The sequence below is a fragment of the Aulonocara sp. 'chitande type north' Nkhata Bay genome, linkage group LG11 (genome assembly GCF_057382095.1).
Source record: "Aulonocara sp. 'chitande type north' Nkhata Bay isolate Kocher_YH1m ecotype deep benthic linkage group LG11, A_spYH_male_GT1.1, whole genome shotgun sequence".
Classification (NCBI taxonomy): domain Eukaryota; kingdom Metazoa; phylum Chordata; class Actinopteri; order Cichliformes; family Cichlidae; genus Aulonocara; species Aulonocara sp. 'chitande type north' Nkhata Bay.
In genome coordinates, this window is record NC_141354.1 from 34,930,692 (window position 1) to 34,957,786 (window position 27,095).

Consider the following 27,095-nt stretch of genomic DNA (forward strand, 5'->3'; position numbering starts at 1 on the left):
TTGCAGACGACACAGCCATCATGGGGTGTATCTGGGATGATCAGGAAGAGGAGTACAGAAGTCTGGTGAGGAACTTTGTCGCATGGAGTCACACAAACCACCTGCAACTCAACACCTCAAAGACTAAGGAACTGGTTGTGGACTTCGGGAGGTCTAGAGCAGGTCCACTGCCGGTTCAGATAGAGGGGGAGGAGGTGGAGGTGGTCAACAAGTACAAGTACCTCGGGCTGTGGGTGGACAATAAACTGGACTGGTCATGCAACACAGAGCACCTGTATAAAAAAGCCCAAAGCCGACTGTACTTCCTCAGGAGGCTGAGGTCTTTTAACATCTGCAGGAAGCTCCTGAGGATGTTTTACCAGTCGGTGGTTGCTGGAGTACTTTTCTATGCTGTGGTGTGCTGGGGGAGCAGCACAGCAAAGAAGGACTCATCCAGGCTGGAGAAACTGATCAGGAGGGCTAGCTCTGTGGTCGGCATGAAGCTGGACACTCTGGTGACAGTGGCAGAGAAAAGGACATTAAAGAAACTGATGGACATTATGGACAATGCCAGGCATCCTCTGCACACGGCCATTAACAACCAGAAGAGTCTGTTCAGTGACAGGTTGCTTCTCCCAAAGACAAGAACTAACAGACTTAAAAACTCCTTTGTCCCACACGCCATCAGACTGTTTAACTCCTCTCTGGAGGGGAGAGGGAGGGGAAACAGGAGGACAAAGGAGGGAACAACTAAGCTGTAGTGCCTCTTCACCTCACTGTGCAATACCTTTTGTGCAATACTTTTGTAAATAGTCAACGGTGCAATAGACTCAATACTTGAAATGTGCAATTCACTTGTATTTTTATTTTTATTCCTATTTATTCTATTTATCCCCTTCGTATATTTTATTTATATTGTCTCTGTATTTATATATATGTGTGTGTGTATAACTCTGTAACTTCTGTCGGTGCTGTGCTTTTTTGGAAATCGAATTTCCCAGAGGAACCCACCCGAGGGATTAATAAAGTTCTATCTTATCTTATCTTATCTTACATTCCAAAGCCAAGCAAGCCATCACTCACCGTTTCCGTAGTGTAGTGGTTATCACATTCGCCTCACATGCGAAAGGTCCCCGGGCGGAAACATGGGTGTTTTGCTTCTTTGGTCACAAGGGAATTGATGCTCACTGTTTGGACAACTCTGCTTGTCCAGCATTTTCTCTGTTTTACTTGCGTCCCTATTGAGAAATAAGACTCCTAGTTTTGTCTTCTATAGGTTGTGTGCTAGCCAAGCAAAGGACATCAAAAAGCTTGTCAACCAGAAGCTCAGAGCCTTCAGTGGTGGCAACAGAGTTAGAAGTGAGAAGAGTACAAGGGGAATTGTTGCCTTGAGTCACGGTGGCCAATGAAAGATACAGCAGGACGCTGAAGTGGAAAGTGCAGTACAAGAGCATGAGCGAGGTTTGGTGCGGCATGAAGACCACGCGCAGATGGGATCAGCCAACAGAAGAGGAGTGGAATTGACTGGGCCACTAACTTGTTCTTTAAGTCATTAAACTCTCATGCTAGCTTGTGCTAATGCAGAGCAAAGGGCTAGAAAGCCAAATGAGGCTCCACTGAGACTTGAACTCAGATCACTGGATTCAAAGTCCAGAGTGCTAACCGTTACACCATGGAACCCTGCTGAAAGCAGAAAAAAGTTCTCTGTCAAACACCCATAAAACTGTAGTTCCTGGTAAAGTGATGGGGTTTTTTACATGGCCGACGAGAGTTTGCGTGTCATACCTGCTGCGAATCCCACCTTGACATGACGCCGACAGAGCCTTGCAGGTCCTCGTTAGTATAGTGGACAGTATCTCCGACTGTCACGCGGAAGACCGGGGTTCGATTCCCCGACGGGGAGTGAGCAGTCTCCTTCTCTGCTCTGCCTTTTACCTGGAATGACCACACACCCGTTAATCGCACGCTACGTGCATTTTTTTTGCACAGAGTCCATCATTCAAAAACACCCTGTGGAATTTCTCCACCACATCCTAGTCGATCTAACAATCTAGTCCTATAATGGGTTTGAAAAAACATCAATTCCACCTGTGCACTCATAAGTCAAAAATGTCTTCTAGGCAAGAGCTCCCATGAGAAGAGAAGCTTGTCCAAGAGAACTCTGCTTGTCCAGCGTTTTCTCTGCTTTACTTGCGTCCCTATTAACAAATAAGTCTCGTGTGTTTGTCTTCTGTAGGTTGTGTGCTAGCCTGACAAAGAACATCAAAGAGCTTGTCAACAAGAAGATCAGCTCCCATTTGAAGAGATGCTATCTCGAGATCACAATTTGGATTGTCAATATAACCATAAATGGGGGAATGCTTGAAAAATGACAAAAATGGGAGTTCCCCGCTTCTCACTAGTCCTACATGATCTGTCATAAAAGTCCTCAAATTTAAGAAGGCATCGAATTGCCCCTCTAATGACGAGAGGGCATGCACGCTCTGTTTCCGTAGTGTAGTGGTTATCACGTTCGCCTAACACGCGAAAGGTCCCTGGTCCGAAACCAGGCGGAAACATGCTTCTTTGTTTCCCGATACAAAAGTGTCTGCCTGCAGGCATTGCTTTATCTTATGGGGTTGTACTGCTGTTTGGCACAAAGAGGAGTGAAAGTACTCAAATCTTGTACAGGGCTCTGACGCTTGTAACCTTTGGATGCTCATGTTGTAAAAAGTTGTCTATAGCCCAAATTTCAGGAAATTTCACACAAACCAACATGTCTCCAGTCACCATATTTACTGAAGATGCAGGCACAGACTAAGCTCTTGGAAATGAGTGTCTCTAGCTGGCCTGCCCAGGACTTGGGCCTATTTTCAGCCAATGCACAACGTGATCAACCGCATGGCCTCTTTAGATAACAGTTCTGGGCTTCTTAGGGCAGCATATGTCGAGCTGCGCTTGCTTCAGAGAACTCCTAAATGTCAAAAGTTTTTAAGTGAGCCTAACATCGAGACTATAGTTCAGATTCCTTGCTAGCGAGCGTCTGTCTCTTCTCCATGGTTCCTTCTGTTCAAGGGCATGATAGTAACCTGCCATCAGATTTGTCAGATTGGCCAGATTACTGATTGAGACACATTCCAAAGCCAAGCAAGCCATCGCTCACCGTTTCCGTAGTGTAGTGGTTATCACATTCGCCTCACACGCGAAAGGTCCCCGGTCCGAAACCGGGCGGAAACATGGGTGTTTTGCTTCTTTGGTCACAAGGGAATTGATGTTCACTGTTTAGACAACTCTGCTTGTCCAGCATTTTCTCTGTTTTACTTGCGTCCCTATTGAGAAATAAGACTCCTAGTTTTGTCTTCTATAGGTTGTGTGCTAGCCAAGCAAAGGACATCAAAAAGCTTGTCAACCAGAAGCTCAGAGCCTTCAGTGGTGGCAACAGAGTTAGAAGTGAGAAGAGTACAAGGGGAATTGTTGCCTTGAGTCACGGTGGCCAATGAAAGATACAGCAGGACGCTGAAGTGGAAAGTGCAGTACAAGAGCATGAGCGAGGTTTGGTGCGGCATGAAGACCACGCGCAGATGGGATCAGCCAACAGAAGAGGAGTGGAATTGACTGGGCCACTAACTTGTCTTTAAGTCATTAAACTCTCATGCTAGCTTGTGCTAATGCGGAGCAAAGGGCTAGAAAGCCAAATGAGGCTCCACTGAGACTTGAACTCAGATCACTGGATTCAAAGTCCAGAGTGCTAACCGTTACACCATGGAACCCTGCTGAAAGCAGAAAAAAGTTCTCTGTCAAACACCCATAAAACTGTAGTTCCTGGTAAAGTGATGGGGTTTTTTACATGGCCGACAAGAGTTTGCGTGTCATACCTGCTGCGAATCCCACCTTGACATGACGCGACAGAGGTTTGCAGGTCCTCGTTAGTATAGTGGACAGTATCTCCGCCTGTCACGCGGAAGACCGGGGTTCGATTCCCCGACGGGGAGTGAGCAGTCTCCTTCTCTGCTCTTCCTTTTACCTGGAATGACCACACACCCGTTAATCGCACGCTACGTGCATTTTTTTTGCACAGAGTCCATCATTCAAAAACACCCTGTGGAATTTCTCCACCACATCCTAGTCGATCTAACAATCTAGTCCTATAATGGGTTTGAAAAAACATCAATTCCACCTGTGCACTCATAAGTCAAAAATGTCTTCTAGGCAAGAGCTCCCATGAGAAGAGAAGCTTGTCCAAGAGAACTCTGCTTGTCCAGCGTTTTCTCTGCTTTACTTGCGTCCCTATTAACAAATAAGTCTCGTGTGTTTGTCTTCTGTAGGTTGTGTGCTAGCCTGACAAAGAACATCAAAGAGCTTGTCAACAAGAAGATCAGCTCCCATTTGAAGAGATGCTATCTCGAGATCACAATTTGGATTGTCAATATAACCATAAATGGGGGAATGCTTGAAAAATGACACAAATGGGAGTTCCCCGCTTCTCACTAGTCCTACATGATCTGTCATAAAAGTCCTCAAATTTAAGAAGGCATCGAATTGCCCCTCTAATGACGAGAGGGCGTGCACGCTCCGTTTCCGTAGTGTAGTGGTTATCACGTTCGCCTAACACGCGAAAGGTCCCTGGTCCGAAACCAGGCGGAAACATGCTTCTTTGTTTCCCGATACAAAAGTGTCTGCCTGCAGGCATTGCTTTATCTTATGGGGTTGTACTGCTGTTTGGCACAAAGAGGAGTGAAAGTACTCAAATCTTGTACAGGGCTCTGACGCTTGTAACCTTTGGATGCTCATGTTGTAAAAAGTTGTCTATAGCCCAAATTTCAGGAAATTTCACACAAACCAACATGTCTCCAGTCACCATATTTACTGAAGATGCAGGCACAGACTAAGCTCTTGGAAATGAGTGTCTCTAGCTGGCCTGCCCAGGACTTGGGCCTATTTTCAGCCAATGCACAACGTGATCAACCGCATGGCCTCTTTAGATAACAGTTCTGGGCTTCTTAGGGCAGCATATGTCGAGCTGCGCTTGCTTCAGAGAACTCCTAAATGTCAAAAGTTTTTAAGTGAGCCTAACATCGAGACTATAGTTCAGATTCCTTGCTAGCGAGCGTCTGTCTCTTCTCCATGGTTCCTTCTGTTCAAGGGCATGATAGTAACCTGCCATCAGATTTGTCAGATTGGCCAGATTACTGATTGAGACACATTCCAAAGCCAAGCAAGCCATCACTCACCGTTTCCGTAGTGTAGTGGTTATCACATTCGCCTCACACGCGAAAGGTCCCCGGTTGGAAACATGGGTGTTTTGCTTCTTTGGTCACAAGGGAATTGATGTTCACTGTTTAGACAACTCTGCTTGTCCAGCATTTTCTCTGTTTTACTTGCGTCCCTATTGAGAAATAAGACTCCTAGTTTTGTCTTCTATAGGTTGTGTGCTAGCCAAGCAAAGGACATCAAAAAGCTTGTCAACCAGAAGCTCAGAGCCTTCAGTGGTGGCAACAGAGTTAGAAGTGAGAAGAGTACAAGGGGAATTGTTGCCTTGAGTCACGGTGACCAATGAAAGATACAGCAGGACGCTGAAGTGGAAAGTGCAGTACAAGAGCATGAGCGAGGTTTGGTGCGGCATGAAGACCACGCGCAGATGGGATCAGCCAACAGAAGAGGAGTGGAATTGACTGGGCCACTAACTTGTTCTTTAAGTCATTAAACTCTCATGCTAGCTTGTGCTAATGCGGAGCAAAGGGCTAGAAAGCCAAATGAGGCTCCACTGAGACTTGAACTCAGATCACTGAATTCAAAGTCCAGAGTGCTAACGGTTACACCATGGAACCCTGCTGAAAGCAGAAAAAAGTTCTCTGTCAAACACCCATAAAACTGTAGTTCCTGGTAAAGTGATGGGGTTTTTTACATGGCCGACGAGAGTTTGCGTGTCATACCTGCTGCGAATCCCACCTTGACATGACGCCGACAGAGGCTTGCAGGTCCTCGTTAGTATAGTGGACAGTATCTCCGCCTGTCACGCGGAAGACCGGGGTTCGATTCCCCGACGGGGAGTGAGCAGTCTCCTTCTCTGCTCTGCCTTTTACCTGGAATGACCACACACCCGTTAATCGCACGCTACGTGCATTTTTTTTGCACAGAGACAATCATTCAAAAACACCCTGTGGAATTTCTCCACCACATCCTAGTCGATCTAACAATCTAGTCCTATAATGGGTTTGAAAAAACATCAATTCCACCTGTGCACTCATAAGTCAAAAATGTCTTCTAGGCAAGAGCTCCCATGAGAAGAGAAGCTTGTCCAAGAGAACTCTGCTTGTCCAGCGTTTTCTCTGCTTTACTTGCGTCCCTATTAACAAATAAGTCTCGTGTGTTTGTCTTCTGTAGGTTGTGTGCTAGCCTGACAAAGAACATCAAAGAGCTTGTCAACAAGAAGATCAGCTCCCATTTGAAGAGATGCTATCTCGAGATCACAATTTGGATTGTCAATATAACCATAAATGGGGGAATGCTTGAAAAATGACACAAATGGGAGTTCCCCGCTTCTCACTAGTCCTACATGATCTGTCATAAAAGTCCTCAAATTTAAGAAGGCATCGAATTGCCCCTCTAATGACGAGAGGGCATGCACGCTCCGTTTCTGTAGTGTAGTGGTTATCACGTTCGCCTAACACGCGAAAGGTCCCTGGTCCGAAACCAGGCGGAAACATGCGTCTTTGTTTCCCGATACAAAAGTGTCTGCCTGCAGACATTGCTTTATCTTATGGGGTTGTACTGCTGTTTGGCACAAAGAGGAGTGAAAGTACTCAAATCTTGTACAGGGCTCTGACGCTTGTAACCTTTCGATGCTCATGTTGTAAAAAGTTGTCTATAGCCCAAATTTCAGGAAATTTCACACAAACCAACATGTCTCCAGTCACCATATTTACTGAAGATGCAGGCACAGACTAAGCTCTTGGAAATGAGTGTCTCTAGCTGGCCTGCCCAGGACTTGGGCCTATTTTCAGCCAATGCACAACGTGATCAACCGCATGGCCTCTTTAGATAACAGTTCTGGGCTTCTTAGGGCAGCATATGTCGAGCTGCGCTTGCTTCAGAGAACTCCTAAATGTCAAAAGTTTTTAAGTGAGCCTAACATCGAGACTATAGTTCAGATTCCTTGCTAGCGAGCGTCTGTCTCTTCTCCATGGTTCCTTCTGTTCAAGGGCATGATAGTAACCTGCCATCAGATTTGTCAGATTGGCCAGATTACTGATTGAGACACATTCCAAAGCCAAGCAAGCCATCACTCACAGTTTCCGTAGTATAGTGGTTATCACATTCGCCTCACACGCGAAAGGTCCCCGGTCCGAAACCGGGCGGAAACATGGGTGTTTTGCTTCTTTGGTCACAAGGGAATTGATGTTCACTGTTTAGACAACTCTGCTTGTCCAGCATTTTCTCTGTTTTACTTGCGTCCCTATTGAGAAATAAGACTCCTAGTTTTGTCTTCTATAGGTTGTGTGCTAGCCAAGCAAAGGACATCAAAAAGCTTGTCAACCAGAAGCTCAGAGCCTTCAGTGGTGGCAACAGAGTTAGAAGTGAGAAGAGTACAAGCGGAATTGTTGCCTTGAGTCACGGTGGCCAATGAAAGATACAGCAGGACGCTGAAGTGGAAAGTGCAGTACAAGAGCATGAGCGAGGTTTGGTGCGGCATGAAGACCACGCGCAGATGGGATCAGCCAACAGAAGAGGAGTGGAATTGACTGGGCCACTAACTTGTTCTTTAAGTCATTAAACTCTCATGCTAGCTTGTGCTAATGCGGAGCAAAGGGCTAGAAAGCCAAATGAGGCTCCACTGAGACTTGAACTCAGATCACTGGATTCAAAGTCCAGAGTGCTAACCGTTACACCATGGAACCCTGCTGAAAGCAGAAAAAAGTTCTCTGTCAAACACCCATAAAACTGTAGTTCCTGGTAAAGTGATGGGGTTTTTTACATGGCCGACGAGAGTTTGCGTGTCATACCTGCTGCGAATCCCACCTTGACATGACGCCGACAGAGGCTTGCAGGTCCTCGTTAGTATAGTGGACAGTATCTCCGCCTGTCACGCGGAAGACCGGGGTTCGATTCCCCGACGGGGAGTGAGCAGTCTCCTTCTCTGCTCTTCCTTTTACCTGGAATGACCACACACCCGTTAATCGCACGCTACGTGCATTTTTTTTGCACAGAGACAATCATTCAAAAAGACCCTGTGGAATTTCTCCACCACATCCTAGTCGATCTAACAATCTAGTCCTATAATGGGTTTGAAAAAACATCAATTCCACCTGTGCACTCATAAGTCAAAAATGTCTTCTAGGCAAGAGCTCCCATGAGAAGAGAAGCTTGTCCAAGAGAACTCTGCTTGTCCAGCGTTTTCTCTGCTTTACTTGCGTCCCTATTAACAAATAAGTCTCGTGTGTTTGTCTTCTGTAGGTTGTGTGCTAGCCTGACAAAGAACATCAAAGAGCTTGTCAACAAGAAGATCAGCTCCCATTTGAAGAGATGCTATCTCGAGATCACAATTTGGATTGTCAATATAACCATAAATGGGGGAATGCTTGAAAAATGACACAAATGGGAGTTCCCCGCTTCTCACTAGTCCTACATGATCTGTCATAAAAGTCCTCAAATTTAAGAAGGCATCGAATTGCCCCTCTAATGACGAGAGGGCATGCACGCTCCGTTTCCGTAGTGGTTATCACGTTCGCCTAACACGCGAAAGGTCCCTGGTCCGAAACCAGGCGGAAACATGCTTCTTTGTTTCCCGATACAAAAGTGTCTGCCTGCAGGCATTGCTTTATCTTATGGGGTTGTACTGCTGTTTGGCACAAAGAGGAGTGAAAGTACTCAAATCTTGTACAGGGCTCTGACGCTTGTAACCTTTGGATGCTCATGTTGTAAAAAGTTGTCTATAGCCCAAATTTCAGGAAATTTCACACAAACCAACATGTCTCCAGTCACCATATTTACTGAAGATGCAGGCACAGACTAAGCTCTTGGAAATGAGTGTCTCTAGCTGGCCTGCCCAGGACTTGGGCCTATTTTCAGCCAATGCACAACGTGATCAACCGCATGGCCTCTTTAGATAACAGTTCTGGGCTTCTTAGGGCAGCATATGTCGAGCTGCGCTTGCTTCAGAGAACTCCTAAATGTCAAAAGTTTTTAAGTGAGCCTAACATCGAGACTATAGTACAGATTCCTTGCTAGCGAGTGTCTGTCTCTTCTCCATGGTTCCTTCTGTTCAAGGGCATGATAGTAACCTGCCATCAGATTTGTCAGATTGGCCAGATTACTGATTGAGACTAGAGATGGACCGATCCGATATTACGTATCGGTATCGGTCCGATACTGACCTAAATTACTGGATCGGATATCGGAGAAAAATAAAAAATGTAATCCGATCCATTAAATATCACGAAAGCACCTCACAAAACTTGCAACACGCCGTAACTCACCTCAGAAGTTAGCACGTCGGAGCAGTATGCATCACGTGATAGAGCGGCTGTGGCATGCGGGACCTGTAGGTGGTCTGGATAGCATGTGGAGCTTCGCTAGCAACCCGGCATTTCATCTCCGACAAAGTTATCCCCGAGAGAAGTAAAGCAAGTGTGTAAGTCCATCTCTGAATGTTTGTAAAGCATTCCTGCGTTAAGCTTAACAAGCGACTGCCTCTCCTGCTGCTACTTCAATCATGAAACTGCTTAAATGATCAGCTGATCGGCTTTTCTGTCGCGAGTCCGTGTCTCTAGTTTGCTTTTGGCCCACTTTGCACCAGAAAGAGGAAACCAGCGGCTGAACAACAGCAGCACGTTTAAGCTTGATCAGCTGTTGTTAGAATGTATTTAATATTACTTTCTACTCGAGGATCTTTTTCTACGTAGCTGACGCTGGTAACTGTGCAGGGGCGGATCTAGCAAAGTTTAGCCAGGGGGGCCGATAGGGCATTAACAGGGAAAAGGGGGCACAAAGACATACTTTTCTTTCTTATTCTCATTTAAAATGTCTAGCTTTTAATAAATAATTATCTGACACCCAAAGTTTTAATTTGATGTAAAATGAATAGAAGTCAATTACTGTATATAGTAACTATTACGTCTAATATATATACCCTAGTAAGCTATAGTACTTTTTCCTTTGGGAAGGTACCATCTGTGCAGTCTGCAATTTTGTTGAAGAAAGATGTTGAATCTATTTAATATTTCTTGAAAAATAATTGATTTCTGTGCATTTTTTTTCACACTGCATCAAATTAAGGTTGATTACGTCGATTAAGCATCATGAGGTGGAGCGTGAGGGGTGGTTCCCTATTTTTTATTTATTTATTTTTGTTGTTGCTGGGAGTTGGAACCCTATTAGTTAGGTTGCTTAATATTTATGCTAAGTACTCTTTAAAATACCAGAATAGGGAGGATGGTGCAGGTTTAAGTTTATTAGATTGATCAGTATTGCTGAACTATGAAATATTTTTTTTTGCATACAGGTATAACAGAATAGCTTTAGTGTAGTTGTTGTTTTAAACTTGAGTATGAACTTATACAAAATGCAGCAAGATATTTAAAAAACAGTTTTGTTGATTAAAAAACATTATATCGGATTCATATCGGTATCGGCAGATATCCAAATTTATGATATCGGTATCGGTATCGGACATAAAAAAGTGGTATCGTGCCATCTCTAATTGAGACACATTCCAAAGCCAAGCAAGCCATCACTCACCGTTTCCGTAGTGTAGTGGTTATCACATTCGCCTCACACGCGAAAGGTCCCCGGGCGGAAACATGGGTGTTTTGCTTCTTTGGTCACAAGGGAATTGATGTTCACTGTTTAGACAACTCTGCTTGTCCAGCATTTTCTCTGTTTTACTTGCGTCCCTATTGAGAAATAAGAGTGGTAAGGGCTCTAGAGGAGGAGGTAAGTGACGGACGGAAGTGAGGTAAGTGACGGAAGTGATGTTGTAGGTGACGTCAGACGCCGGAGATTTTGGCGGAGAAAAAGCAAATGGTAGCATAGAGTTTAACAAAGGTTTTCCAAGCTTCAGTATTACCAAATATACTAATCAATTGTCATATAACTAACAACATCTGTTTTATCATCTCTAACACCCTGGAGGACAACGGGGAGAGTTTAGACGCTCTCCAAGATTACATCGACCGCCGTTTTCAAGATTTAGTAATGCATAAGGCCCAGAGTGCATCTTCCCCGGCCAAAATCGAGACGCCGTCATCGAAGAGAAGTCGCCAGGCAGACTCCCCCGGTACAACATCGCCTGCCGGCAAAGACATCGCAGAAATCCTGGAGTCAATCGACAAGCGATTGTCCAGTTTCGATGCGAGGCTGTCCCTGGTGGAGATCTTACACCGGGAATTTAAATCTCTGAGAGAATCCCTGGAATTCAGCCAGCGGCAGGTGGAAACGCTTGCCGCTGAAAATGCCACGCTACGGGAGTCGGTTAAATCTCTCACCGATAACGTGACCCAGCTAAACATTGAAAATAAAAAAATAAAAGAGTCCGTTATCGATCTACAAGCCCGTAGCATGAGAGATAATCTTGTGTTTTCTGGTATTCCAGAAACTGCCGGAGAGGACGCAGAGGCAACGGTGAAAAGCTTCATTAAAATCCACCTGAAGCTGCCGGAGGACACCGTAAAGAACATCGACTTCGATAGAGTACATCGCTTGGGGGGCGCGCGGTCGCGGACCGGGAGACTACGGCCTATTGTGGCCAAATTCAGTCAATTCAAACAGAAGGAACAGGTGAAGAGTCGCGGCAGAGAGCTGAAAGGAACGGACTTCAGCGTGAACGACCAGTTCCCCAAAGAGATCCTGGAACGACGCAAGGTCCTGTTCCCAGTTCGACGTAGCTTTATCCAGAAAGGCTCCCGTGCTGTCATCGCTGTGGACCGGCTCTACGTGGACGGACAGCTGTACCGCGACCCCGGCACCACACCGTGGTTATACTGACTGCACTCCAGATAAGAACCCGCTACACTCTTTTCTTATTCATTCACACTTTCTCCTTTAAAATGTGTTTAACCTAGTAATATCAGTAGGATGTCATAGCAGATATAACACCGTCACCCTCCGTCATTGCTTTAATTGGAATGTTTCCGTTTCGTTTCCTTTTTTTTGTTGTCGCTCACAGTTCATGTGGTTTCTTTCTTTCTCTTGTCTTTCACTGCTGTGGTCACCTACTTCCCCACTCACCTACAAACAACACCCTCTATTTCTCCATATTTTCACAACACGATCACGCAAACACATCAGCTCAACGGCAGCACATTCACAACAGCCTCACAGCACGCACAGACTTGCAGGACACATAAGCAAGCCACGCTTGTTCATATTAGTGAATATTCACACACATAGTCAGACTTATGGAGTCTCTCACCACACTTCTTTTTCTCTTTCTATTTACAAACAAGGGATGTTTCCATATTCTCTCCACCTGTCTAAACGAAACACCCAGCATACATCATTAAACATACACGCACAATTAAGGGCATGCTGAGGTTTGTCACATGGAATGTAAATGGAGCTGGCACCAGAGGAAAGAGGTTAAAAATATTTAACCAGCTTAAAAAACTACAGGCAGATGTTGTTTTATTACAAGAAACTCACAAACCTGTCACAGGTTTAAATGAACTTAAAACACCTGAGTTTCCTAACGTGTTTGCAGCCGGTTATAATTCTAGACAACGGGGAGTAGCAATTTTAATACATAAAAATGTTAATTTTACAGTACTCGATACAGTTATAGATCCAGAGGGTAGATTTCTAATTATTAAACTATCAATATTGAACAAAAAACTATGTATTGTTAGTATATATGGTCCAAATGTTGATGAACCCTCATTCTTCCACGGTTTTTTTAGTGCACTCTCTGAACACCTTGATTGCACACTCATTCTTGGCGGTGACCTCAACCTTGGACTAAATGAAGAAATGGATAGGCTCAACACAACAGGAACTCAGCGTAATTGGCAGTCCACAAATATAATCAAACAGTATATGAACGACTTTGGTCTTTGCGATGCATGGCGCTCTCTTCACCCCACCAGTAAGGAATATACTTTTTTCTCGCATGTTCATCACTCTTACTCTCGTCTGGATTATTTTTTGGTCAGCAGCTCACTGCTGTGTGACATTTCAGACACTGAGATTCATCCTATAGCTGTCAGCGATCATGCTCCTGTATCTTTAACACTAATGCACAAGAATAATACTACGCCAAGTAAAAACTGGAGATTTAATATATCACTACTTAAAGATGAAGACTTTATTAAATACTTTAAAAAGGAATGGACTTCATATTTAGACTTTAATGACACTCCCGGAATATCTGCTTCTGTTCTATGGGAAGCAGGGAAAGCTGTGATGAGAGGTAAAATAATTTCTTTCTCATCACACAAAAAGAAAGAAGAAAACAAAAATATTCAGGAATTAGAAAAAAACATCAAATCACTAGAAGAAGCCTACGCGTCCCACCAAGATCAGGAAACATTGACCAAAATATGCAAAACAAAACTAGAATTAAATGAAACTATTAATAAAAAAACACAATTCCTTATACAAAGACTTCGCTTGCAGAATTTTGAACACAGTAACAAATCAGGTCGATTTCTAGCTAACCAGCTAAAAATAAATAAAGAAAAAACAACTATATGTGCTGCTAAAGATTTATCGGGGAACACAATATATGATCCTGGAAGAATAAACAACATTTTTAGGGATTTCTATGAAACTTTATACTCACCACAAATAAACCCATCTAAAAATGAAATTGATCTGTTTCTTGACAACGTAACTCTTCCAAAATTGCTAGACAGTCAAGCAATGGAATTGGATTCGCCACTGACGCCAAGTGAACTCCAGGAAGCCCTGATAAGTATGCCCAATAATAAGGCTCCAGGTCCAGACGGCTTCCCTGCAGAATTCTACAAAGAATTCTGGACAATTTTGGCACCAGTATTCCACAGCATGTTGCAGGAAATCGAGGAAAAGGGCAGACTACCACCAAATATGAATTCTGCCAACATTAGTCTCCTGCTAAAACCAGGCAAAGACCCTTTATTTCCCTCAAGCTATCGTCCAATTTCTCTTTTAAATGTAGACCTTAAAATAATTTGCAAAGCTCTCTCAAAGAGATTAGAGAAAATGACCCCCCTCTTAATTCATCCTGACCAAACTGGTTTCATAAAAGGTCGGCACTCCTCAACAAACACTCGTAGATTACTTAATTTAATAGACTACTCATACGATAAAAACATCGAAGCCATAATATTATCTCTAGATGCAGAAAAAGCATTTGACAGAGTTAATTGGAAATTTTTATTCGCAACTTTACACAAATTTGGTTTTGGAAACTCTTTCATAAACTGGATAAGAATATTATACAATTCCCCAACGGCTCGTATCAGAACAAATGACCAGACATCCTCCAGCTTCTGTCTCCTGAGGGGCACCAGACAGGGATGCCCACTCTCCCCCTCACTTTTTGCAATTTTTATCGAACCTCTAGCAGCAGCATTTAGACAGGCTACAACAATTAAGGGCATAAAATGTAAGAACATAGAACATAAAATCAGTCTCTATGCGGATGATGTGTTGCTTTTTCTGCAAAACACACAAACCAACCTCTCTGAGGTAATTACTTTAATAAACTGGTTTTCAAGAGTTTCAGATTATTCAATTAACTGGCCAAAATCTACAGTTCTCCCCATTAACTGCTCCTTCCATAATTCTTCCTCTGCCCCACTGCAATCCGGAAATATTAAATATTTAGGTATTAATATCTCTCCTAAGCTTTCAGACTTAACTAAACTAAACCACATCCCACTTCTAAAGAAAGTAGAAGGCGATCTGACTAGATGGAAATCTTTACCCATATCACTCATGGGAGGGGTCGCCACTATAAAAATGATGATCTTGCCAAAAATAAATTACTTATTTTTGATGATCCCTAACAAACCATCACAAGATTGGTTCAGATCTCTGGATTCATATATTTCCAAATTCCTTTGGAAAGATAAACCCCCGCGTATTAGCTTAAAAACGCTACAAAGAACCAAGGATAGAGGAGGATTAGATCTGCCTAATTTTCACCAATACTTCTTAGCCAACAGGCTTCAGTTCATCTCAGAATGGTTAAAACATACCTTCTTAGTTGAGCCCTGGCTAGATGTTGAACAGGCACTATGCAAGGATCTAGAGATTTCAGACCTACCATTTATTAGCTCAAACATCAAAAGACATGAATGCTTTAAAAGTATCAACATCAGCTTTTCTCTAACAGCATGGTGGGAGTTTCTAAAAATAACGGAGTCTTCATTAATCCCATGCAAACGTACACCTATCTGGAATAACCCTGACATATTACAAAACAATAATATGATTAATTTCCCAGAATGGAGTTGTAAAGGAATTAAATACTTAGAACATATATTAGAGGGAACAGAATTTATTCCATTTGACAGACTAGTTGAACAATATGGGATCAACAAGACAAGGTTTTTAGAATATCAACAAATTAAATCCATAGTAAAAAAGAAATTTAACCTCAGTCAAGTTGAATTACAAACACCACTAAGTGCGGCACATTTTCTTACTCTTAAATCCCCCAAATTATTATCTAAAATATACAGAACACTTTCTAAATTAGATGAATCAATATCCCTTCCTACTGCAAAGTGGGAAGCAGATTTATCAGTCAACCTAGACCAAAACTTCTGGTCTCAGATTTGCTTAAAAACTTTTAAATTAATTAAAAATCCCAGTCTGCAATTAATACAATACAAAATACTTCATAGAGTGCACTATACAGGTCATCGGATGTTCAAGATGGGCTTTACATCTTCCAACAACTGCTCACACTGTCAAGGCAATACACCAGACAATTACATCCACGCTCTTTGGTTCTGTCCACCAGTGCAAAAGTTTTGGCGCGAGATATGTGAAGACTTATCAAAATGTCTGAAATGTAACATTCCAACCTCCCCCTTAGTGTGTTTGTTGGGCAGCTTAGATAATGTCACTTCAGAAAAGAATATAGCCCATATGATCTTCACTGCCCTATGCATAGCCAAGAAAACAGTCCTCATGAACTGGAAAAATAAAAATAATCTTAATTCTAACCAATATAGAAATTATCTATTAGATTACATTAGTCTTGACACAGCCTCTGCCACCACATTAGATCAATTGCTCTGGGCCCCTTTTATCAGCTCCATCACCTAGTGGGGGTGGGGGGTCATAGTTTGGTCCCGCCTTCACTGTTGTGATTGGTGAGGGGGTAGGGACAGGCTTAGGGCGTCGGGGGGTTCCCCGGAGGCATCTTCCTTGGGGGGCTCAACCCGGGGTAGCGGTCACGTCCGGTTGAGGGCTCTGTTGGCTCTCAGGTGACTGTTTCCTCGCGGCTGCGTGCAGCGGGGCTAGGGGAGGGTCTGTGCTGACGGACGCGGGTTACTGACCTGGCAACCTGGCTGCCCCTGGGTGGGTCCGGGATGGGCGTGAGGTTCTGGGGGCGCTCCGTCTCTGGGCTGGGGCCCGGGCCGGGCCTCGGGGGCTCGGGTCCTGGTTGGCGTGTTGCCGGGGTTGTGGGCGGGTGGGTGCATGGGGGCCCGGCCCTGGAGCAGGGTGCCGCCGGTGCATCGAGCCGCCTGGGGGGCTCTTCAACTGGTGGGGGGGATGGTCACATCTTGCAGGAGCTTTCTTCTCTCAGGAACTCTCTGCAGGAGGGGGAGATACAGGAGAGGTGGAGGAAGATCTCAGCCTGGGCGTTTACCGTCTTATGTAGTCTGGAAGATGTGTGGTTGGTGGGGTGGGTGCAGTTTTCTCTGTGGTGGGGTTGGGTGGACTGTCCAGGGCTCTGTGGAGCCGGGGGGCGCTACTGCACTGGGCCCCGGTCTGATGGGCCTGGGCCCCCCTTCCCTGGCGGGTCGCGGAGGGTGGGAGTGCCTACTGGGGTCAGCGGGGGAGCTGGCCCCAGGGAGGGGTTACCTGCCCCTCCCTTCCTTCCCTCCCCATCTCCAGCTGCCTCCCTCTTCCCGCTCCTCCACAACCACCCACACATGCAGGGCCTTGGAGTGGGGGTATGTCACCAGGGTGCAGAGGAGGCTACCCCCCCCCCCCTGTCCCCTTCTGGCTGCCTCTGCCTCAATTTTATCCCACAACTTAGACATTCACATTATTCACACTCTCATTACACATACATATAGGATCTTGGGGGTGGGCACAATCACGGAGTCCAAATCACCATCAGGGTGTATACCTCACCCCTGACGTCGTTGCCCACCTCTCAATTTTAAATACACTTAGTCATTGAGGGTTAGCAGGAGGGACTATGCGCTTACCTGCTGCTCCTTGGCAGGTAGCTCCATGCCCTCCTGGGTTTTAATTGCACCTTAGAACACATATGCATCAACACTACAATGAGCGGGTGGAGGGAGGTTTGGAGTCTTCTCCCACCCCCATTCTCTGCGGCCTGCTGGAGCGGGAGGGCTAGTAGGAGGAGTTGGCCGTCCGACTGCGGTCTGGGGTGTGGGGCCTCCCTGCTGCTGCGGAGTCGGGGTGGTCTGCCTCTCCCCACCGCAGGGAAAAGGATAACACCACCTGGGTCTGGGTGCAATTCCCCCCTCCAGGGGCAAGGGTACCTAGACCCGGTTTGTAGAGTACGCTTGGGGAGTGTGATTGTGTGTACAGCGTCTCTTTATGTCTGTCTCCACGTTGGTTGAGTGTGGAGTGAGTGCATATGAGAGCATGAGGGTGGGAATGGATGTTTGTGTCTGTGTGTGCCTGTATGTCTGTGTCTATATGTCAGGTTGGGTATCAGACGCCACCTCTCTGGGGACACCTCAGGCCCTCCAAGGTTTGGAGGCCTATCTCCACCCACCACCACTTCCCCTGCCGGTGGCGGACTCCCTCAGGTGTCGGTGTGTTGGTGGTTCTTTGTGTCTGGGGGTGGGCGTCCGGGTACACACCGGCTCACTCCTTGGCGGCCGCTTGTCGGGGCCTGGGGCCTGGGGCTCGCTCGGGCCCCTTTGGAGGTGGGGTGCCCCCGGCCTCTCGGCCTAGGGCTCGGTCACTCAGGCGCAGCTGGGGGCCGGCGGAACTCACGGGCGCGTCACTGCAACTCCCCCTGACTTCTGCTCCGCGGCTGCTGGGCGAGCCCTCATCTGGGACTCTCCTCAGCTCTTACTGGGACAGTGGCGCGGCTGCCCCTCTGTTGGTCTTCCATGGTCTCTTGTGTTCTGGGGGCCTCTGGATGTCTGGAGTTTTGATCTCCTCCATACCCGCTTCACACCCTGGAGGACGGGGCTGTGGCCCCCCCACACTCCCTAGCAGATCATTACATGGAGAAACCTTTGGAATGCAAGCATGCTGATCCACACAGGTATGCACACATGGGTATTCACAGACGCGGACTAAAGCTTTCTTGGCTGCTGCCTCAAAGCACACTGTGCGCTGTCTATCTTGCGTGCTGCACAATATCGTTTATTATTTAGTAAATACTGATATCTATGACTAGCTAGTTTATTGTGATGGTGCTTTGTTTTCTCTATTATTATGTTGCTCTTTGTTGTTTGCTGTCTCCTCTGTTTGTTTTTGTTTGTTTGTTTGTTTGTTTTTTTTCTCCATACAGGTGACCCAGGAGTTTTGTTTTTTTTTTTGTCTCTCTCTTCCCCCCCCTTCTCACCGTCTCTTCTCCCCTTTGGTTTTCTTTCTTTCTCTCCCCCTCTCTCTCTCATTCATTCCCCCTGTCCTATTTATTAAAAAAAAAAAAAAAAAAAAATGACAAAGGATGAACTGAAGCTCTGCCATCACGTAATGTCGCATACTGCTGTTTCTGATGTCATTTAAAAAAAAAAAAAAAAAAAAAAAAAAAAGAGAAATAAGACTCCTAGTTTTGTCTTCTATAGGTTGTGTGCTAGCCAAGCAAAGGACATCAAAAAGCTTGTCAACCAGAAGCTCAGAGCCTTCAGTGGTGGCAACAGAGTTAGAAGTGAGAAGAGTACAAGCGGAATTGTTGCCTTGAGTCACGGTGGCCAATGAAAGATACAGCAGGACGCTGAAGTGGAAAGTGCAGTACAAGAGCATGAGCGAGGTTTGGTGCGGCATGAAGACCACGCGCAGATGGGATCAGCCAACAGAAGAGGAGTGGAATTGACTGGGCCACTAACTTGTTCTTTAAGTCATTAAACTCTCATGCTAGCTTGTGCTAATGCGGAGCAAAGGGCTAGAAAGCCAAATGAGGCTCCACTGAGACTTGAACTCAGATCACTGGATTCAAAGTCCAGAGTGCTAACCGTTACACCATGGAACCCTGCTGAAAGCAGAAAAAAGTTCTCTGTCAAACACCCATAAAACTGTAGTTCCTGGTAAAGTGATGGGGTTTTTTACATGGCCGACGAGAGTTTGCGTGTCATACCTGCTGCGAATCCCACCTTGACATGATGCCGACAGAGGTTTGCAGGTCCTCGTTAGTATAGTGGACAGTATCTCCGCCTGTCACGCGGAAGACCGGGGTTCGATTCCCCGACGGGGAGTGAGCAGTCTCCTTCTCTGCTCTGCCTTTTACCTGGAATGACCACACACCCGTTAATCGCACGCTACGTGCAGTTTTTTTTGCACAGAGTCCATCATTCAAAAACACCCTGTGGAATTTCTCCACCACATCCTAGTCGATCTAACAATCTAGTCCTATAATGGGTTTGAAAAAACATCAATTCCACCTGTGCACTCATAAGTCAAAAATGTCTTCTAGGCAAGAGCTCCCATGAGAAGAGAAGCTTGTCCAAGAGAACTCTGCTTGTCCAGCGTTTTCTCTGCTTTACTTGCGTCCCTATTAACAAATAAGTCTCGTGTGTTTGTCTTCTGTAGGTTGTGTGCTAGCCTGACAAAGAACATCAAAGAGCTTGTCAACAAGAAGATCAGCTCCCATTTGAAGAGATGCTATCTCGAGATCACAATTTGGATTGTCAATATAACCATAAATGGGGGAATGCTTGAAAAATGACAAAAATGGGAGTTCCCCGCTTCTCACTAGTCCTACATGATCTGTCATAAAAGTCCTCAAATTTAAGAAGGCATCGAATTGCCCCTCTAATGACGAGAGGGCGTGCACGCTCAGTTTCCGTAGTGTAGTGGTTATCACGTTCGCCTAACACGCGAAAGGTCCCTGGTCCGAAACCAGGCGGAAACATTCTTCTTTGTTTCCCGATACAAAAGTGTCTGCCTGCAGGCATTGCTTTATCTTATGGGGTTGTACTGCTGTTTGGCACAAAGAGGAGTGAAAGTACTCAAATCTTGTACAGGGCTCTGACGCTTGTAACCTTTGGATGCTCATGTTGTAAAAAGTTGTCTATAGCCCAAATTTCAGGAAATTTCACACAAACCAACATGTCTCCAGTCACCATATTTACTGAAGATGCAGGCACAGACTAAGCTCTTGGAAATGAGTGTCTCTAGCTGGCCTGCCCAGGACTTGGGCCTATTTTCAGCCAATGCACAACGTGATCAACCGCATGGCCTCTTTAGATAACAGTTCTGGGCTTCTTAGGGCAGCATATGTCGAGCTGCGCTTGCTTCAGAGAACTCCTAAATGTCAAAAGTTTTTAAGTGAGCCTAACATCGAGACTATAGTTCAGATTCCTTGCTAGCGAGCGTCTGTCTCTTCTCCATGGTTCCTTCTGTTCAAGGGCATGATAGTAACCTGCCATCAGATTTGTCAGATTGGCCAGATTACTGATTGAGACACATTCCAAAGCCAAGCAAGCCATCACTCACCGTTTCCGTAGTGTAGTGGTTATCACATTCGCCTCACACGCGAAAGGTCCCCTGTCCGAAACCGGGCGGAAACATGGGTGTTTTGCTTCTTTGGTCACAAGGGAATTGATGTTCACTGTTTAGACAACTCTGCTTGTCCAGCATTTTCTCTGTTTTACTTGCGTCCCTATTGAGAAATAAGACTCCTAGTTTTGTCTTCTATAGGTTGTGTGCTAGCCAAGCAAAGGACATCAAAAAGCTTGTCAACCAGAAGCTCAGAGCCTTCAGTGGTGGCAACAGAGTTAGAAGTGAGAAGAGTACAAGCGGAATTGTTGCCTTGAGTGACGGTGGCCAATGAAAGATACAGCAGGACGCTGAAGTGGAAAGTGCAGTACAAGAGCATGAGCGAGGTTTGGTGCGGCATGAAGACCACGCGCAGATGGGATCAGCCAACAGAAGAGGAGTGGAATTGACTGGGCCACTAACTTGTTCTTTAAGTCATTAAACTCTCATGCTAGCTTGTGCTAATGCGGAGCAAAGGGCTAGAAAGCCAAATGAGGCTCCACTGAGACTTGAACTCAGATCACTGGATTCAAAGTCCAGAGTGCTAACCGTTACACCATGGAACCCTGCTGAAAGCAGAAAAAAGTTCTCTGTCAAACACCCATAAAACTGTAGTTCCTGGTAAAGTGATGGGGTTTTTTACATGGCCGACGAGAGTTTGCGTGTCATACCTGCTGCGAATCCCACCTTGACATGATGCCGACAGAGGTTTGCAGGTCCTCGTTAGTATAGTGGACAGTATCTCCGCCTGTCACGCGGAAGACCGGGGTTCGATTCCCCGACGGGGAGTGAGCAGTCTCCTTCTCTGCTCTGCCTTTTACCTGGAATGACCACACACCCGTTAATCGCACGCTACGTGCAGTTTTTTTTGCACAGAGTCCATCATTCAAAAACACCCTGTGGAATTTCTCCACCACATCCTAGTCGATCTAACAATCTAGTCCTATAATGGGTTTGAAAAAACATCAATTCCACCTGTGCACTCATAAGTCAAAAATGTCTTCTAGGCAAGAGCTCCCATGAGAAGAGAAGCTTGTCCAAGAGAACTCTGCTTGTCCAGCGTTTTCTCTGCTTTACTTGCGTCCCTATTAACAAATAAGTCTCGTGTGTTTGTCTTCTGTAGGTTGTGTGCTAGCCTGACAAAGAACATCAAAGAGCTTGTCAACAAGAAGATCAGCTCCCATTTGAAGAGATGCTATCTCGAGATCACAATTTGGATTGTCAATATAACCATAAATGGGGGAATGCTTGAAAAATGACACAAATGGGAGTTCCCCGCTTCTCACTAGTCCTACATGATCTGTCATAAAAGTCCTCAAATTTAAGAAGGCATCGAATTGCCCCTCTAATGACGAGAGGGCGTGCACGCTCAGTTTCCGTAGTGTAGTGGTTATCACGTTCGCCTAACACGCGAAAGGTCCCTGGTCCGAAACCAGGCGGAAACATTCTTCTTTGTTTCCCGATACAAAAGTGTCTGCCTGCAGGCATTGCTTTATCTTATGGGGTTGTACTGCTGTTTGGCACAAAGAGGAGTGAAAGTACTCAAATCTTGTACAGGGCTCACGCTTGTAACCTTTGGATGCTCATGTTGTAAAAAGTTGTCTATAGCCCAAATTTCAGGAAATTTCACACAAACCAACATGTCTCCAGTCACCATATTTACTGAAGATGCAGGCACAGACTAAGCTCTTGGAAATGAGTGTCTCTAGCTGGCCTGCCCAGGACTTGGGCCTATTTTCAGCCAATGCACAACGTGATCAACCGCATGGCCTCTTTAGATAACAGTTCTGGGCTTCTTAGGGCAGCATATGTCGAGCTGTGCTTGCTTCAGAGAACTCCTAAATGTCAAAAGTTTTTAAGTGAGCCTAACATCGAGACTATAGTACAGATTCCTTGCTAGCGAGTGTCTGTCTCTTCTCCATGGTTCCTTCTGTTCAAGGGCATGATAGTAACCTGCCATCAGATTTGTCAGATTGGCCAGATTACTGATTGAGACACATTCCAAAGCCAAGCAAGCCATCACTCACCGTTTCCGTAGTGTAGTGGTTATCACATTCGCCTCACACGCGAAAGGTCCCCGGTCCGAAACCGGGCGGAAACATGGGTGTTTTGCTTCTTTGGTCACAAGGGAATTGATGTTCACTGTTTAGACAACTCTGCTTGTCCAGCATTTTCTCTGTTTTACTTGCGTCCCTATTGAGAAATAAGACTCCTAGTTTTGTCTTCTATAGGTTGTGTGCTAGCCAAGCAAAGGACATCAAAAAGCTTGTCAACCAGAAGCTCAGAGCCTTCAGTGGTGGCAACAGAGTTAGAAGTGAGAAGAGTACAAGGGGAATTGTTGCCTTGAGTCACGGTGGCCAATGAAAGATACAGCAGGACGCTGAAGTGGAAAGTGCAGTACAAGAGCATGAGCGAGGTTTGGTGCGGCATGAAGACCACGCGCAGATGGGATCAGCCAACAGAAGAGGAGTGGAATTGACTGGGCCACTAACTTGTCTTTAAGTCATTAAACTCTCATGCTAGCTTGTGCTAATCCGGAGCAAAGGGCTAGAAAGCCAAATAAGATAAGATAAGATAACTCTTTATTGTCATTGCACAGTCATACATAGTACAGTAGTACAATGAAATTGGAAAAACTGTCCTACGTCGGCACTACATATAACACAACACGACACGATATGACACTTCACAACGTAACAAACAACACAACACAGTATATTAACTTAGTATAAAAAAGAAGAATAAGTGTATTTGTATTGCACACTGTTATTATTGCACATTAATTATTATTGCACCTTGTTATAAATATAAATATTATTGTTATCGTTTTAAACATTGTAAACTCCCCCTAAAAAGTCCAGGGAGGTATCCAGTCAGGTCAGCTATTTACATTGATCAGGGCTATTGCCCTGTTGTAAAAGCTGTCCTTGAGTCTATTTGTTCGGGACCTCAGCAGCCTGAACCTCCTGCCAGACGGCAGCAGCTTAAACACCCGGTGTCCTGGGTGTGTGCAGTCCCGTAGGATGCTGCGTGCCCTCTTGAGACAGCGAGTGCTGTACAGGTCCTTCAGGGAGGGAAGAGGATGTCCAATGATTTTTTGGGCCATGTTGATGACCCTCTGGAGTGCCTTTCTGTGTGCTGTGGTGCAGCTGGAGAACCACACACCGATGCAATATGTCAGCACACTTTCAATGGAGCAGCGGTAGAAGACGGTCAGCAGCTCCTTCTTCAGGTCCATTTTTCTGAGGATTCTCAGAAAGTGGAGACGCTGTTGGGCCTTCTTTAAGACCGCAGAGGTGTTAGAGCTCCATTGGAGGTCTGTGTCTATGTGCACACCCAGAAACTTGAAACTGGAGACCCTTTCCACGCACTCCCCGTTGATGCTGACAGGCTGCAGCTCGGACTTCCTCCTTCTGAAGTCAACTACCAGTTCTTTTGTTTTGGTGGTATTGAGGTCCAGGTTGTTGTCTGCACACCAATCTGACAGCCTCTGAACTTCAGCTCTGTATGCAGTCTCATCTCCCCCTGAGATGAGCCCCACCACAGTGGTATCATCTGCAAACTTGATGACTGTGTTGTCTGGGTGGGAACTAACACAGTCATGTGTGTACAGAGTGTACAGTAGGGGACTCAGTACACAGCCTTGTGGAGAGCCGGTGTTGAGGCTGAGGGCTGAGGAAAGATGAGGCCCCACTCTAACTCTCTGTACACGGTCTGAGAGGAAGTCTCTGATCCAGCGGCAGGTGGTGGAAGGAAGTCCAATTTCCAGCAGTTTATCTATTAGTCTGTCCGGGAGTATCGTATTGAAAGCAGAGCTAAAGTCAACAAAGAGCAGCCTGGCGTAACGGCCCTGCACTTCCAGGTGAGAGATGGTGGTGTGGAGCGTTGTAGCAATGGCATCTTCAGTTGATCTGTTAGCTCTGTATGCAAACTGGAGCGGGTCGAGTGTGGGTGGCAGGCAGGACATGATGTGACGTCGGACCAGTTTCTCAAAGCACTTCATTATAACAGGTGTTAGAGCAACTGGTCGGTAGTCGTTGAGGCTGCTAATGTTAGTACGCTTTGGCAGTGGGACAATTGTGGCTGACTTTAGGCACGGCGGGATGCAGGACTGGGACAGTGAAGTGTTGAAGATCTTAGTGAAGACCCCAGCCAGCTGGTCTGCACACTCTTTTAGGACCTTTGCGGTTACCCCATCTGGTCCGGTGGCCTTCCTGGGGTTCACTGCCCTCAGTGTGCGCCTCACCTCATATTCCTGCACTATGAGGCTTGGGCTGCTGCTGTCCGATGTTTTTGCTGCTGCTGCCTCTGGTCCCTTCACCTCAAAGCGTGCGAAGAAGTGGTTCAGCTCCTCTGCAAGCTCCGCGTTACCCTCAGTCAACGTGGTATTACCAGGTTTGTAGTTGGTTAAGTGCTGAACTCCCTGCCATACCTGTCGTGAGTTGTTGGTGGTGAAGTGGTCTTCGATCCTTCTCTTGTACGCTGCCTTGGCCTCTCTGATGCCTCTTTTCAACTGAGATCTGGCTGCACTGTACTGCATACCATCACCGGATCTAAAAGCGGCGTCACGTTGCTTCAGCAGGACCTGGACCTCTTTAGTCATCCAGGGTTTCTGGTTGGAATACACCCGGAGACGTTTGTCCACAGTGACACTGTTGACACAGAAGTTAATATATGAGAGCACTGATGTTGTGTGCTCTTCAAGGTCCTGATGTTCGAACACGCTCCAGTCCGTGTTTTCAAAACAGTCCTGCAGCTGATGTGATGCACCTTCTGGCCAGGTTTTCACAGTTTTTGTGACTGGGGGGGCTCTTCTCCTAATGGGAGTGTATGCAGGGATCAACAGCATGGACATGTGGTCTGACAAACCTAGATGTGGTAGAGGGGTTGCTCTGTAGCCTTTTTGGATGTTGCTGTAGGCTTTATCCAATGTGTTTTTCCCCCTCGTTGCACATTTAATATGCTGTTCAAATCTGGGGAATACTGACCTTAAATCAGCATGGTTGAAGTCCCCAGCTATAATGTGCACTGCGTTTGGATGGGAGTTCTGCTGGTTGCTTATTGTCTTGTGCAGCTCCTCCATGGCAGAGTTAGCATTAGCATCGGGTGGTACATACACGGCCGTTACCATGAGGCTCCACTGAGACTTGAACTCAGATCACTGGATTCAAAGTCCAGAGTGCTAACCGTTTCACCATGGAACCCTGCTGAAAGCAGAAAAAAGTTCTCTGTCAAACACCCATAAAACTGTAGTTCCTGGTAAAGTGATGGGGTTTTTTACATGGCCGACGAGAGTTTGCGTGTCATACCTGCTGCGAATCCCACCTTGACATGATGCCGACAGAGGTTTGCAGGTCCTCGTTAGTATAGTGGACAGTATCTCCGCCTGTCACGCGGAAGACCGGGGTTCGATTCCCCGACGGGGAGTGAGCAGTCTCCTTCTCTGCTCTTCCTTTTACCTGGAATGACCACACACCCGTTAATCGCACGCTACGTGCATTTTTTTTGCACAGAGTCCATCATTCAAAAACACCCTGTGGAATTTCTCCACCACATCCTAGTCGATCTAACAATCTAGTCCTATAATGGGTTTGAAAAAACATCAATTCCACCTGTGCACTCATAAGTCAAAAATGTCTTCTAGGCAAGAGCTCCCATGAGAAGAGAAGCTTGTCCAAGAGAACTCTGCTTGTCCAGCGTTTTCTCTGCTTTACTTGCGTCCCTATTAACAAATAAGTCTCGTGTGTTTGTCTTCTGTAGGTTGTGTGCTAGCCTGACAAAGAACATCAAAGAGCTTGTCAACAAGAAGATCAGCTCCCATTTGAAGAGATGCTATCTCGAGATCACAATTTGGATTGTCAATATAACCATAAATGGGGGAATGCTTGAAAAATGACACAAATGGGAGTTCCCCGCTTCTCACTAGTCCTACATGATCTGTCATAAAAGTCCTCAAATTTAAGAAGGCATCGAATTGCCCCTCTAATGACGAGAGGGCATGCACGCTCCGTTTCCGTAGTGTAGTGGTTATCACGTTCGCCTAACACGCGAAAGGTCCCTGGTCCGAAACCAGGCGGAAACATGTGTCTTTGTTTCCCGATACAAAAGTGTCTGCCTGCAGACATTGCTTTATCTTATGGGGTTGTACTGCTGTTTGGCACAAAGAGGAGTGAAAGTACTCAAATCTTGTACAGGGCTCTGACGCTTGTAACCTTTGGATGCTCATGTTGTAAAAAGTTGTCTATAGCCCAAATTTCAGGAAATTTCACACAAACCAACATGTCTCCAGTCAC

General features: G+C 45.7%; 22 non-coding genes across 22 annotated transcripts; 16 read left to right on the forward strand and 6 right to left on the reverse strand.

The window, feature by feature from the left end:
* Positions 1-1,587: 1,587 nt before the first annotated feature.
* On the reverse strand, positions 1,588-1,659 carry trnaq-uug (transfer RNA glutamine (anticodon UUG)). The gene has a single exon. It is a non-coding gene; the product is annotated as a tRNA-Gln (tRNA).
* An 805-nt stretch (positions 1,660-2,464) lies between these two features.
* On the forward strand, positions 2,465-2,537 carry trnav-aac (transfer RNA valine (anticodon AAC)). The gene has a single exon. It is a non-coding gene; the product is annotated as a tRNA-Val (tRNA).
* A 585-nt stretch (positions 2,538-3,122) lies between these two features.
* trnav-cac (transfer RNA valine (anticodon CAC)) lies at positions 3,123-3,195 on the forward strand. Its single transcript has one exon. It is a non-coding gene; the product is annotated as a tRNA-Val (tRNA).
* A 461-nt stretch (positions 3,196-3,656) lies between these two features.
* trnaq-uug (transfer RNA glutamine (anticodon UUG)) lies at positions 3,657-3,728 on the reverse strand. The gene has a single exon. It is a non-coding gene; the product is annotated as a tRNA-Gln (tRNA).
* A 150-nt stretch (positions 3,729-3,878) lies between these two features.
* trnad-guc (transfer RNA aspartic acid (anticodon GUC)) lies at positions 3,879-3,950 on the forward strand. Its single transcript has one exon. It is a non-coding gene; the product is annotated as a tRNA-Asp (tRNA).
* A 582-nt stretch (positions 3,951-4,532) lies between these two features.
* trnav-aac (transfer RNA valine (anticodon AAC)) lies at positions 4,533-4,605 on the forward strand. The gene has a single exon. It is a non-coding gene; the product is annotated as a tRNA-Val (tRNA).
* A 1,332-nt stretch (positions 4,606-5,937) lies between these two features.
* On the forward strand, positions 5,938-6,009 carry trnad-guc (transfer RNA aspartic acid (anticodon GUC)). Its single transcript has one exon. It is a non-coding gene; the product is annotated as a tRNA-Asp (tRNA).
* Positions 6,010-6,591: 582 nt separating this feature from the next.
* trnav-aac (transfer RNA valine (anticodon AAC)) lies at positions 6,592-6,664 on the forward strand. Its single transcript has one exon. It is a non-coding gene; the product is annotated as a tRNA-Val (tRNA).
* A 585-nt stretch (positions 6,665-7,249) lies between these two features.
* Positions 7,250-7,322, forward strand: trnav-cac (transfer RNA valine (anticodon CAC)). The gene has a single exon. It is a non-coding gene; the product is annotated as a tRNA-Val (tRNA).
* Positions 7,323-7,784: 462 nt separating this feature from the next.
* Positions 7,785-7,856, reverse strand: trnaq-uug (transfer RNA glutamine (anticodon UUG)). Its single transcript has one exon. It is a non-coding gene; the product is annotated as a tRNA-Gln (tRNA).
* A 151-nt stretch (positions 7,857-8,007) lies between these two features.
* On the forward strand, positions 8,008-8,079 carry trnad-guc (transfer RNA aspartic acid (anticodon GUC)). The gene has a single exon. It is a non-coding gene; the product is annotated as a tRNA-Asp (tRNA).
* Positions 8,080-19,225: 11,146 nt separating this feature from the next.
* On the reverse strand, positions 19,226-19,297 carry trnaq-uug (transfer RNA glutamine (anticodon UUG)). The gene has a single exon. It is a non-coding gene; the product is annotated as a tRNA-Gln (tRNA).
* Positions 19,298-19,448: 151 nt separating this feature from the next.
* Positions 19,449-19,520, forward strand: trnad-guc (transfer RNA aspartic acid (anticodon GUC)). Its single transcript has one exon. It is a non-coding gene; the product is annotated as a tRNA-Asp (tRNA).
* A 583-nt stretch (positions 19,521-20,103) lies between these two features.
* On the forward strand, positions 20,104-20,176 carry trnav-aac (transfer RNA valine (anticodon AAC)). Its single transcript has one exon. It is a non-coding gene; the product is annotated as a tRNA-Val (tRNA).
* Positions 20,177-20,761: 585 nt separating this feature from the next.
* trnav-cac (transfer RNA valine (anticodon CAC)) lies at positions 20,762-20,834 on the forward strand. Its single transcript has one exon. It is a non-coding gene; the product is annotated as a tRNA-Val (tRNA).
* Positions 20,835-21,296: 462 nt separating this feature from the next.
* trnaq-uug (transfer RNA glutamine (anticodon UUG)) lies at positions 21,297-21,368 on the reverse strand. Its single transcript has one exon. It is a non-coding gene; the product is annotated as a tRNA-Gln (tRNA).
* A 151-nt stretch (positions 21,369-21,519) lies between these two features.
* Positions 21,520-21,591, forward strand: trnad-guc (transfer RNA aspartic acid (anticodon GUC)). The gene has a single exon. It is a non-coding gene; the product is annotated as a tRNA-Asp (tRNA).
* Positions 21,592-22,174: 583 nt separating this feature from the next.
* On the forward strand, positions 22,175-22,247 carry trnav-aac (transfer RNA valine (anticodon AAC)). Its single transcript has one exon. It is a non-coding gene; the product is annotated as a tRNA-Val (tRNA).
* A 583-nt stretch (positions 22,248-22,830) lies between these two features.
* Positions 22,831-22,903, forward strand: trnav-cac (transfer RNA valine (anticodon CAC)). Its single transcript has one exon. It is a non-coding gene; the product is annotated as a tRNA-Val (tRNA).
* Positions 22,904-25,934: 3,031 nt separating this feature from the next.
* trnaq-uug (transfer RNA glutamine (anticodon UUG)) lies at positions 25,935-26,006 on the reverse strand. Its single transcript has one exon. It is a non-coding gene; the product is annotated as a tRNA-Gln (tRNA).
* Positions 26,007-26,157: 151 nt separating this feature from the next.
* Positions 26,158-26,229, forward strand: trnad-guc (transfer RNA aspartic acid (anticodon GUC)). The gene has a single exon. It is a non-coding gene; the product is annotated as a tRNA-Asp (tRNA).
* Positions 26,230-26,811: 582 nt separating this feature from the next.
* trnav-aac (transfer RNA valine (anticodon AAC)) lies at positions 26,812-26,884 on the forward strand. Its single transcript has one exon. It is a non-coding gene; the product is annotated as a tRNA-Val (tRNA).
* The last annotated feature ends 211 nt before the right edge of the window (positions 26,885-27,095 follow it).